This window comes from Amphibalanus amphitrite, unplaced genomic scaffold (assembly GCF_019059575.1).
Source record: "Amphibalanus amphitrite isolate SeventyFive unplaced genomic scaffold, NRLGWU_Aamphi_draft 000247F_arrow, whole genome shotgun sequence".
In the NCBI taxonomy this organism is placed as follows: Eukaryota; Metazoa; Arthropoda; class Thecostraca; order Balanomorpha; family Balanidae; genus Amphibalanus; species Amphibalanus amphitrite.
In genome coordinates this window covers 415,596-428,053 of record NW_024881742.1, presented here as the reverse complement: position 1 = coordinate 428,053, position 12,458 = coordinate 415,596, and positions in this window count along the sequence as shown.

Sequence of the window (12,458 nt, the reverse complement as noted above, 5' to 3'; positions counted from 1 at the left end):
GACAGCCGACCAAGTGGCAGCAGTACAGCCTCGTTTGGGGATGACAGAACCGGGGCAATGTACCCATTACGCACGTGCGTACGTGCACTAGATGAGTCGATAGGTTAACCATTCGCAAGAACACCGACTTTGTAAGATTGATGCTGAAGTCAGCCATCGTTAAAAATGTCGGAGTTGATCTTCAGTTCAGGCGTTATATCGACCAGTTCAGTCGAAAATGTTCAATTCAGTATAGGGTACATCTTCATTTCGGTGGTATACTTTTGCAGTCCTCCGATTCGACTGGTGGATGGCTGGTGGATCTGTCTATTTGTCGGATTGTATTGCCCCTACCGGACGCGACGCCTCCCGTGCAGTTGATCAAGGTCGCCGCGGTGGCCGATGTGGACCGCCAGGAAGGTGCTGACGTCACCCCGCCGTGTCTGTTCTGCCAGCTCCCCAGCTGAGCACTCCGGCCGGACGACAGACCCATCCACGGCTCAGCCTCACGCAGGGCGTGCTCCCGTCCGACTCAGCACCGGGGCGTGGTGAACCAACGCCGCCAGCCGTTTGTACAGCCGCCTCAGACATGTTGGACGTGCCTGACGGAGGTTTGCTGCCGCTCAAACCCGACAGACTGCCGTCGGGCGCGCGTGATGATCCGGATTGTGTCACCGGGCTGCCGACAGTAGGTACAGTCGGCTCGCGGCTCGGACCCTGGGGGCTGACGACATTCGGCCCGACCGCGGCGGTCTGCGGCGCGGCGCGCGACGAGACTCGTTACCGTTCATAATTAATGATCTAATTTTACCGCAGCGGTGCAGTGTTGTGGAAAATTTGCATCGCCGCGCCATTCGGCGACCGTTAAAGTCGCCGAAATCCGCCGCCACTGCAATAATCATCAGTTAATGTAAAGGTTAGCCAATTAGGTATATGCTAATGCTACGGCATTGGTCTGCATCAGTTTGTCAGCCAAATTACAGATCCAGCTATGGCGGACACTCTCACATACGTGAAGACGGCGATACACCTCTCCATTGTTCTGCGATATGATCTGTGCGTTGACTCATTCACACCTGACATAGTTCACTGCTATCCGATGCTGTCTGATTCAGTCTCCTGCCGAGTCTGCGGTGACCTCACTCCCTGTGACACGGTGGTGAGAGGAAGGCAGGCGGCCGGTCTCCGAGCCCTCCCGCAGGTATTTTCGTCCCGCACCCGCCGTAGGAGCGTCGTCACCGACACGTGCGACGGCGCGCGACTGACAGTGAGATGACGAGACTGACGAGACAGGAGAGATGAGACGCGAGATGTCGCGACAGACGAGATAACGGGAGATGATGCGACAGACGAGACGCACGAGATAAGGCGAGGTGGTGAGACTGATAAACGAGAGGGAAGAGAGACAAATGAGCGGAGAGACGAGAATAATGTGATGCAGGACGAAGGGGAGGGACGCGAGACGATGGAAGGTTGATTGAACAAGGGGACACGGTCGAGAACAAGGTAAACAGAATAACTCTGATTGAACTCTTGCTGCTATGCCCACCTCAGATCAGGGCATCATAATTCATAAGCGAAAGGTTAATGAAAAAAATATTGCCCAGTGCTGCTGCCGTAATACTGACAAATCGTTTTACTTTATTGTGTATTGCATCCGTGGAACTATGCATGGAACTATGCATTTTGTTTAAAAAAGAAGTTAACCTTAAAATGTTACGTTTTCACTGGAATCCTAGGAATCCGGAGACCGGCGACCATGCACTTTGGACACGCCATGGGCGCCCATCAAACGCTCGGTCCCGCAGTTTACGACAAAGTTTACTTAGCCTGCACGGCTGTCCGACTTCCCGCACGTCACGTCACCTCCCGTCACGTCAGTTCCGTCACGTTACGGTTTAACACCCGCGGCGGCGCGCGGTCGGTGACCGTTTGGCCGCCTCTGCAGCCGGCAGCCAGGGAGGACGGCCGCACTTGTGATGATTGGAGACGCCGAGGACGGACTGGGACGCGCTGTTTTTGTTGGACGACAGAAACACGGTCACCTGGCGGTGACGATTAATTACCGGCGGCCCCTCCGACCCACCGGCGACACATGAGCGAGCGAGCATTACCAGTGAAAACGCTGCAGAGTCCGAATTGACAGACTAACGGAGTGCTCCGGTCATTCCGGTACCAAAGCGACTCGCTGCCCCGCAGTGTGGGCTTAATGGGAGCCCTGGAGCATTTTTCTTTCTCGGCTTACATTGGCAAGAAAATGCTGAGTGCAGAGTACCGTTTGTTTTATCGGGCCAAATGGTTGATTCAGTAATGATTTCCTCAATTGATGCTGATGATTTTTTTAGCAGTCTGCTTATGCTACGCCTTGCAGAAAAAAACGATGTTTGGGTGACGCTGTTTCCAGCCAACACAAAATATTATTCCCACTTCACCGTAATTTATGTTCGGAACGCCATAATACACCGCCGCACGATAAATTTCCACCGGTCTAATACAAACATCAACTTCCGCCTCCTCTAATATCCATGGGAATGCCGCTACGTTCTAACACCGTCACGTCTCAAATGACACGTCACGGTGGCAGCCTGTTCGTCCTGCTGTTCCGCTGGCCAGCTGGCGGTTCACAGCGCCGAGCCGTGAGCCGGCGGTCCGGCCTGCTTCCCGCCTGCTCTCAGAGGCAAACAGAGCTCTCCAAACGAGCCGCTATCTGCGGACAAACACTCGGCCCGCCGCACAGCCCAGTATATCGGGAAACGCAAATGTTTTCGGACGAGCGGCGTCCACATTTGGAGAGCACCGAAATGCGTTTTTGGTCGGCGGTCACGCTTGTGCTCGGTTCAGGAATGTTGGTCTGAATTAGCAGCCGGTGACTATGACATGTGATGTCGTTTGCACAGCGAGTTGTGTGCTGTATTATTATCCCTACCATGAAACGTGTGCTGATTTACACCTAGTGTTTCGACAAATCCCGGTAAAATACAGTCGTAAAGTAAAGCGGTACTTACCCGAGCTTGATGGCGCGTCAACATGAAGGACAAATTACAGCATGATGCATAGACATAGTGCATACCTAACGTATACGTGCGCCGTCATCGATCTTTAACCCTAGAACGCCTAGGGGGGGGGGGGTTGTATCAACCCCCCCCCCCTGAGGTTTTTTCGAAGTGCACGCTAAACGGCTTGTCGTAGCGGGCTGAAATTTTCAATACCCTCTGGGGCAACCTTTGCGCATCTTTTGCCGAAAAAAATTGATCGGGTCATGTCAGGTCACGGAGTTATGACGTCATAAGAGGTACAGCCTCCGGCCGGATTTTCACAAACTGAGTGCCAACGCCCGAGGTTTCCTGCCGGTGGTACGGACATCGGTTGATGGATCGTGATGAAACTTCCCATGCATGTTGGGGCAAGTATTGGCTATCATATGGTATAAGAAATTTGACCGGGTCAGGTCAGGTCACGGAGCTATGACGTCACAAGAGGAACAGCGTCCGGTACTATTTTTGAAAAGCGCCCGAACCACTAGTTTGCTAATTCTTGTCACCTCAATGGGAATATGCAGCAATATTAGCTTCTATAGGGAGCAAATGGACCTCCCAAATCTAAAAATACAATCAGATTTCAAAAAATTTAAATTTTGATTTTTCGAATTTCTGCCGCCAACTGTGACCTTGCCGACTTCCGGCGCTCCCAACGCGCCATTTTTAGAGGTAGGGAAACGAAATACATACCAAACGATAGAGAATTGATCAAGGAACACGATAGTGAAGGTTTCAAGTCGATATCTCCCACCGTTTTGCCGCAATCGCCGCCGAAAGTTGAAAAAAGTCTATTTTTCCGAAAATTTGACCTTTGACCGGTCAAAAGTAGGTCAAATGTTGACCTAGGACCAAAAAATATACCACCAATCGCGAGATCTCGTTGAGAGCAATCCGTTGGTTTTTTCCGCTAAGCTCTACGACCTTCCGTTTCGAAACGCCAGGGGGGTCGTAACAACCCCCCCCCCCCCCTGGTCGTTCGTGTTATGAGAAATGGCCTGGTCGTGCGAGGGTTAACCTTCGTAGAGGCTAGTTGAGGGGTAGCTAAATACACAACGGATGACTCACTCCTGTCATTGTCCCAATATCACACGGCCCTACAAACCGACTTCCGTGTTGTGCAAACCCCTAGTAAGCGTCTTGTATTGTCTGTTGACGTACGGCGCATTATTTATCATCCCGTTGACGCCGCGGGGGATATCAGGTACGGCCGGGATGTCCAAACACATGGGAAGACACTCGGTTGGTGTCTGTGATGTCAGAGGTCAGTCAGCGGAGCAGATTGGGCAGTGAGTGGGGGCGAGGGCGGCAGACGGCGGACGGCGGACGGACATACGCTGCGCCTGACGGGCGGGGGCGGGGGCGGGGGCTGTGGACGCAGGTGGGGGCGGGGGCGGCGGACGGTGGGGGGGGGGGGGGGGTGGAGCGGCAGCTGAAATTGACAGCGCCACTCTCACCTAAGCCAACAGCCGCGTTCCGTAGTCGATCCATGTGACTGAGCGTCGGCAAACAGCGATAACCGGGCCCTAGCCGTCGTCTCTCACCTCAGTTGGCCCGGAGGTGACGCTGAGGTGCCCCCAGCTGTCCGCTCCCACACGCTCTCGCGGGGACGCAGTGTGGAAGTTTAGTGATCCCGTCAGAACAGGATGTAACGTGCTGAGTCGAACTTCTGCGGGACGGCTCCGGTTCCCTCTGAATTTCAAGGGGTGTGAGGCATGTTTACACGAAGTGGACAGAAGAAGGGACCTTCCTGGTAGGTTAAGTTAGAGCAAGTTATGTCGTGCGCTAAACATTGTTGTTATGTTCCTATAAGAAGGGAAGAGTGGGGGGACAGAACTAGAAGAGAGAGAGAGAGAGAGAGAGAGAGAGAGAGAGAGAGAGAGAGAGAGAGAGAGAGAGAGAGAGAGAGAGAGAGAGAGAGAGAGAGAGAGAGGAGGAGGAGGAGGAGGAAGAGGAGGAGGGAGAATATGAGTGAACAGCAGATATGGCGCGGGAGGCAGACGGCGAAAGCGCTCGAGGCCGTTATGCTAATATTCTCCGAGTGTCTCTCTCCACCTCTCCGGCGTGCTGCCCCGAACGGCGGCGGCGGGGACAGAGCCCGGCGGCGCGGCGCACGACACTAATTCACCGGAAATGAGCTCCCCGCCCTGCCCACTGCCCGTTCGGAGGCACCGGTGGAGCGCGGCCGGGCGGTAAATCGTGACAATGTTCTCCTTTGCGGCCGGCCGCAGCGGACGGCCAGTGTCCTTCGGTCGCCTCGGGCGCTGCTTAGGCCCCGTGGGGCGAAGAAACGGGCCGGCAACGCACGCGTGGTGCTCACCGCGCGTGCAGCAGAGTCCAGCGTCGCGGGCAGTGTGCGCTGTCCTATGTAAGTATGTAGTGACGCGGCGAGAGCGTGTAGTGCGGTGCAGTCTAACTTGTGTATTGCGGCACAGTATACGTAACGGCGCCCGCCCACTGCGCCGTAGAATCCCCGGTCATCTATGCATCTCGTCATCAATCGAGCAGCGCTAGCCGCTACAGAAACAAATGGAAAGTAAAAATGAGCAGATAATGCTAATGCTAATATAAAATTCAACACTCCACTCTACTGTTGAGATGAGTATATCAATTTGGGTTCAAAGATTACTCAACCATTGCCCGAAATTATTTCGAGCATTGTAAATGAGCGTTTGTCGGGGTCACAAGACAATAAATGCTCTACCCACGCCTCCAAGAGAACCCGGATCTCCGTCTGCGGCCTTTTGATCACACAAACATCAGTGATACCGCCTGTGATCGGCGTGCTTTGAAGGCGATACACAGCCGTAAGCTGGTATCGCAGGCCCGACTGTATGTGGGTACGACGCACTCCGATAGTGTACTATGTTCCGCGCTTACACACATGGGTCATGGACATGGGGCAGCTGGGGCACAACAAGGTCTGATAGTACAGAAATAAACGTCATGCTTACTCGATGCGATGTCACAATATTGAGTGACATTGCCACGAGAATGCCGAAAGCGAAACTTTTTTTTTTGCCAATTTACCGGAATTGCTGTGTGAAGTTCCGCAATTTCTATTTTTGATAGGTGTCCGCTGCGTTAAAAAGGACGACTTCTAAGCTTTGCGTAGCTTTAAGTTCAGTTCCATATCATGGCTGGCTGTGGAATTGAACTCACTTTACCCAGTGTGTGGACTGTGGGTGGTTCCGGGTGGGTGTATTTTCTCACTGTAGCGCCAGCCTGAATGTGCTGTATGACCGGATCGACTAGAGCCCATTTGACAGCAGGATTAATGCTTCAAGTCAACCGCGGTATTTAATGCCGGCATTATTCGACTCCTTTTCGATTTTCCACCGCTAAAGTGGCTTCCATTTGGTCCGCGCGTATTCACCCACTCGTCGGGTCACTACCATTGTATCCCTCCACATTTCCCGATGGAACGCACTCGAGCGCAGTGAAACACGCGCCTTTGTCCACATTCCGGCTGTCGTGTGGGGCCACACGTGCCTGGCGTTCTCCAAAGAGGCACCCTTTCAGCCACCGACAGACCCATTTTGGAGCGGCGGAGAGTCGCCCTCCAGTCGGCCGCGCGCGCATTTCACTGCATTCACGGTGCGGTGTGTGCGTGTAAGGGGCGCTGGGCGCCGGCAGACAGCTGGTCGGCGCGACTCGCCGGCCTATCTGTCGCCGCAGTGTTGTGGCGAGGACACCGGGCGCCGTCTCGACCCGACACCTGTCCCGTCCCATCTCCGGCGCGGTCCTTTGTACGGAGCCAGCCGGCCGGGCGGTCCCGGCGGGCGGATCAGCCAGCCAGCCGGGCGGGCGGCGACCGCCGGCTGCGCGGCGGGCCGATTGTGCCCCGCCACCGCCCTGGGAGGGTCCACCCGAACCCCCCCCCCCTCTGAACGGTGACTGCGGCGCGCAACATCGATCTACGACCGGCTCGCACCGGGCGCCCGCCACAAAGGTGCCATGTGACAGGTCACGGCAAAACAGCGATGACGGATGAGCCGAGATCGCGGCGGCTCAGAAGGCGGCGGCGGCGGTCCGCGGGCTGGGCTGCGGAGACAGATGGACTACTGAGCGCCGCAGAGGGACCGCTGCCGCTCCATCATCGTCGAGCGCCTCCGCCGCCGCGCCGCCGCTCGCCGCTGTTTGTGAGTCGGTGTCAGGTAGGATACCCGCCGGGCGCCGTGAATAGGTGACTTTACGCCGACCATAACTCATCCGTGCTTTGTCGGTAACGCAGCCGCCATCCATCAGGTGGCACAAAGCGCGCGGCCGGCAAAATTTGGGCCCGGACACCGCCTCTTACCGGAACAGTGAATTGTGGTTAATGCATTAGACTTGGTGTTTGTCATCTGTGTGTGAAGAATAGAAAGTGTTGGGTAAAGAAGTGGAACGATTGTTGCAGAATCTATGCCCAGCCAGCAATTCGTCCGGGATGCGGTTGGGGACGGTCGGGATAGGCTCCGGATGTCCCGACTTGTCCCTACCGGGTTGGGTAGGCTTGGGTTGTCCCAATCGATACCGGACCTCGATGGCCGGCGGTAGGGGCGACTCGGGATTTCCGGACCGCATGCTTAATCGGTTGGGACGCGGTACGGATAGCCCAATCGAATCCCATGTTTAGACAGGCTTGTGATTTACGTTGTTATCCCAACCGATCTGAGAAGGCGCTTCGGGCACCATATCCGGTGGCCCAGAAAGCCTGGAAAAACAATCAGATGGGCCGCGTGCAGGCAGACGCGTCCTCTGAGCGCAGCGGCCAGTCTAGCTGCCGCGTTGGTCAAGTGTCGATCCCTCCTTTGAGCTGCTGCCTTAGGATATTGCTTTTGAACTGGCTCTAGCAAGCGGTCGGTTCAACTGTTGTCGTTGCAGGGAAATCAGTCCGTCTTTGAGAACAGGGTGAGTATAGTGCACGCTTCATCCGTGATGTAGGGAGCGGGAAAGCTATAGGTAATATAAATTTTTATGTTCGTTGTGGTTGTACGGCATGTGAATTACACTCGTGCTGTCGCATGTTTGATCAGTTATCATGGACAGAAGATGTTTGGTCTCATTGTCCAGCGTCGTTGGTTGCATTGAAGGCTTGAAACCTGAATTACCAGGCATACCATGTGAAATGTCAGATGTGGGTTATTTCTTAGTGATTTTTAGTGTGTCCCAGACTTTGATTAATTACCTCTTGGTCATTTTCAGATGCTCTCTTCGCACAGTGGTGAACCGCCCGACCAGATGCCAGCCGTCTACATAGTTTCGCGGTGGCTCTCTGAAGCCCGTGACGGCACACGGACACACTGTCCGCAGAGGAGCCGACACGAACAAGGCGCAGGCCTGCTATAATGACTGAACACCGGAAGTGAGTCCGCTGTGCCAGCGCCTTGCAGCGGCGCTAAGGTGATGGCCGACGCCACGAATGTGCTGGCCAGGCCGTGAATTTGTAAAAATTTGACCTGTGTGCAACCAGTAAATTTGTGAATATATTTCAGTGTCCAATGTAATTCATTTTGTCGTGCAGGCATTATAAAGGTTGAATTGGAGAATAATGAAGAGGCGAGGGGTTGCGGTGGCGCAAGCAAAGTGGTCGCATCTGCATAACAGCAATCTGCGGTTATAAGACTGCGGTTAATATGCCAGATACCTGCGGTATTCCCGAACCGGCCGTGCGGGCCGAGTTGGGACATCCCGATCGGGATCGGAGTTCATCGCTTGTTAAAATGCCATAAGGCGGTTCGGATGCGTGCGGGATTTCCAAAGCGGTTGTGCGGGGCGATTTGGGGAATCCCGATCGGGATCGGAGTTAAGCGCTTGTTAAAACGTCATAAGGCGGTCCGGATACGTGCGGGATCTCCCAACCGACCGTGCGGGGTAGGTTGGGATATCCGGACCGTTCCAGCCCGTACAAAGTGTCTCATTTCCCAATCCTGTCCCACTCCGGTCCCGATCGGGGTGGTGCGGGCTGAGTCCGAAAAACCCGATCGGGAACGGAGTGGGATTGCTGGCTGGGTGGTGACATATTTGTAAAAGGCTTGTACCATTGAAGGCAGAGGCGAGACATTAACTTTTAAAATTCGGTCGCTCTAGACGTATGTAGTATGTACTTACCTACCTATACCTAATCACTAGGAGTCTTCTGTTTTGCTGAGTCTTATATTTATCGACGATATATCATGTGTCTGCTAATGTACTGGAGTAGGTTGACAGCTGCAGTTTAGCTGTCCCTTTTGTCCAACTATGAGCATATACCTGTATAGCGCCTGTATGAACGGGTTTGTTGCATTTACGCGACAGTTGGTAGCAAATATAGGTAGCGATATTTTTGTTGCGTTATCATCTCTGACCAAAATATGCTACTAGGCATGAAGGCTTGGTAAGGAAGGCTTGCACTTGACACCGATATAGGCAAGGTTTAGCCTACAGGCCTAGCTACATGGTTATGCGAGTTTTTTATTGGTGTTATGTGCATAGCCAAATGAAACATAGATCATCGTTGTATGCTTACTTACGTATGCGTAGCTCATAAGGGCTTAAATTCATGCGCCCGAGCATTCATGGGCAGCTCGTAAATGATTCGCTGAACACTATCTACCATCTAGTCAATTACTATCAATTACTCCGGGAGAACATATTTGATTAGATGGAAGTGCCGTTTCACATGGCTCGATATGATGGATGTTTTTCGCGCATGATATCCTGTTGACATATTCTCCCAGCACTATTGTTATCTCATGGAGGTCCGATCGAATAAAACACTTATCGAATTGACTTATCTACCTATATTTCACCGTTCCGCTACTCCTGCGATAATCATTTATTGTTTCGTATAGGCATTAGATTGTCGATTTATAGATGAACGGCATTATCCCTCGCCGGACCTATTGGTTTTCTACATACGCGCCGGCCGAGGGGGGGGGGGGGGCGGGTACGACCCCCCCCTCGCCGTTTCGCCCCTGGTGGAGCTAGCGCGTCGCGGAAAAAACGAGCGTGTGCGCCGTTACGAGACGCAGAGATTGGTTCCCAATTTTAAGGTCCTAGGTCAACCGGTGACCTCTGAGGTCAGGTCAAGTGCCCCAAGGTACGGTTCAGGTTTTGGTGAATAACTTCGCAAAAAACGGCCGCAGAGCGCCGATTTAGGCAGCATCGTGTTCGTCTCGCTCAGGCGCGTCGAATGATATACTTTTTGTCCGGGTCAGGTCAACTTGGGGTGTTGACCTCAGGTCAAGGTCAGGTCAGCACCCCCAGGTCACGAAGTTGGTCGAAAGAGGTCATGTCGCATATCATTCGATTCGGCAGGTCTTCCTGAGTCCATTGGTGGCTTTCCCGACTCGCTAGCTCAATTTGATCAAGAGTTATTGACGAAAAACTAATATGACCTTGATGACGTCATAAATGACGTCACGCAAGGTCAACATTGCAAAAGTGACGCATCTAACCTTGCAAGGAGTGCATCAAATCACGATTCTGTGTGCTTGAGATAGTTGGAGATCGTTCCCGGCGCCAGAATAGCAGTTTTCATTTTTCCATTGACTTATAATGGTGAGGTCACGAAAATGACCTGACCTCATATGACCTTTAGGAAAAATCCGAGATATACAAGTTGTGGGAATCATAATGGATACTAGATCCTGCAAGTTTCATTTCCCTGTGACATCTCCTCTGGCAGTGAGGGCATTGCGAAGTTGCGACATCTGAAGACCGTGCAGAGGTTCACTTATGACGTCATAGGTCAGTGACCTGACCTGACTCAAAAATGCGGTTGGTGTCAAAAGATCCGGCTTGGATCAAAGGTCAGGTATGCCAAGTTTCAGCTCTCTATCGCCAGCGTGTTCGGAGCTATCGCGAAAAAACCTATGGGGGGGGCACCCGCCCCCCCCTCGGCCGGCGAGGGTTAACCCTCGCCGGCACAGGCCATTTTGCGTCCTTCGACGGCACAAGGGGGGGGGGGGGTTGGTACGACCCCCCTCGCGTTTGGCCCCTGATCGAGCTAGAGCTTCGCGGAAAAAAACGAGCGTATTGCCCGTCACGAGAGGAAGCCGATGATACCCAATTTTAAGGTCCTAGGTCATCGGGTGACCTTCCAGGTCAGGTCAATGACCCGAAAACCGGGAAAATCGGGACCTGTTAGAAAGTCGTAAAGTGTGGCTGCTATGTGGTTTTCCGGGGTGCTGATCACGAATATCGTGTTAGTTTTGATCAGAGATGATGTTTTTAAGCATTTAGACCAGGTCTGGTCAGGTCAGGTCAGGTCAACCGGTAGGGGTTGTGACGGGTATTCGTAATACGTGTCAACCGCCTCTAACAGCTTCGTAACATGTTACGAAGGCACCAAAACTACTTCGTAAATGTTGAAATGGTTGCTAAATTCGAATTCAGCTCCAAAAGCTAGCCTAGAAACATGTAAAACTCGAAAAAGTGAACCGAGGTCACCCGAGGTCACCAAAGGTCAATGACCTGACCTGACCTTCAGGTGACTTTGACACCCACCCTTATGTATGGGAGCAACATCAAATCACATGTTTGAACGTTTGAAACCACGAAAAGCTTGCAAACGCGCGGCTAATGCGAGCCGACATACGCCGAATCGCGATTTCGGCCAAAAATGGTCACGGAAAAGATGTCACAGGTCAAAGATCATTGGGGTCAGGGTCATGAAATTTTCAGGGAACGTGTAAAATTGATCAATGCGAGGGTACTGAAAGTGTCGTCGCGATCGGCCGCTTTTTACGCGAGTTATTCGCGAAAAACCTTAGGGGGGGTTGCATCACCCCCCACCCCCCTGTGCCGGCGAGGGTTAAAGCAAATGAAGCCCCGCCTAGTCACAAAGGAGGTCACAAATTAATAACTATTTGTTTGTTTTGATCAAATTTTTACTTCCAATGCCCTCGAGGAATGTGTGAAATGCAGGCAGGCACGCATGCCTACATACCTATATGGATCGTTTTCGTTAAACATGTGTTATTCTGCTGCATACTGCATACTTGCTGCTGGCGTCTAAATGACACGTCGACAAATCCTCGTGGCGGCCCCTCAGGTGTAAACACATCTGTTTATGTAGACATCTCGTCTCCGGATAAGTTCCAAAACATAGTGGCAGCTGCTGGCAGCAGCACCGTGCACATGTCATGGCGCGGCGGAAGTGGCGCCGTTGAGGACAAACTGGCGCACTCCGTGCCCCCCCCCTGTATCTCTGGAGAGAAGATCAGTGATAGCACAGGCGCGCACTGTGCAAAAACGCCCATCACGGCGGCATGCAACCGGGCAAATAAACAGCGCCGTGCGACGATCGGCGGCGCGCCGGAGACGGACGCGGCGCGGCGCGTTTTTGTCGCGTGCGGCGAGGAGTGGCGCGCCGCGTCGGGACGGCCGCGGGGGGCGCCGGCGGCCGGTGCGCCGATGCTTTGTAGCCGGGTTTTTGTGGTCGGCACGCCGCTGGCGTGGGACCGCGGAGCTCGTCAG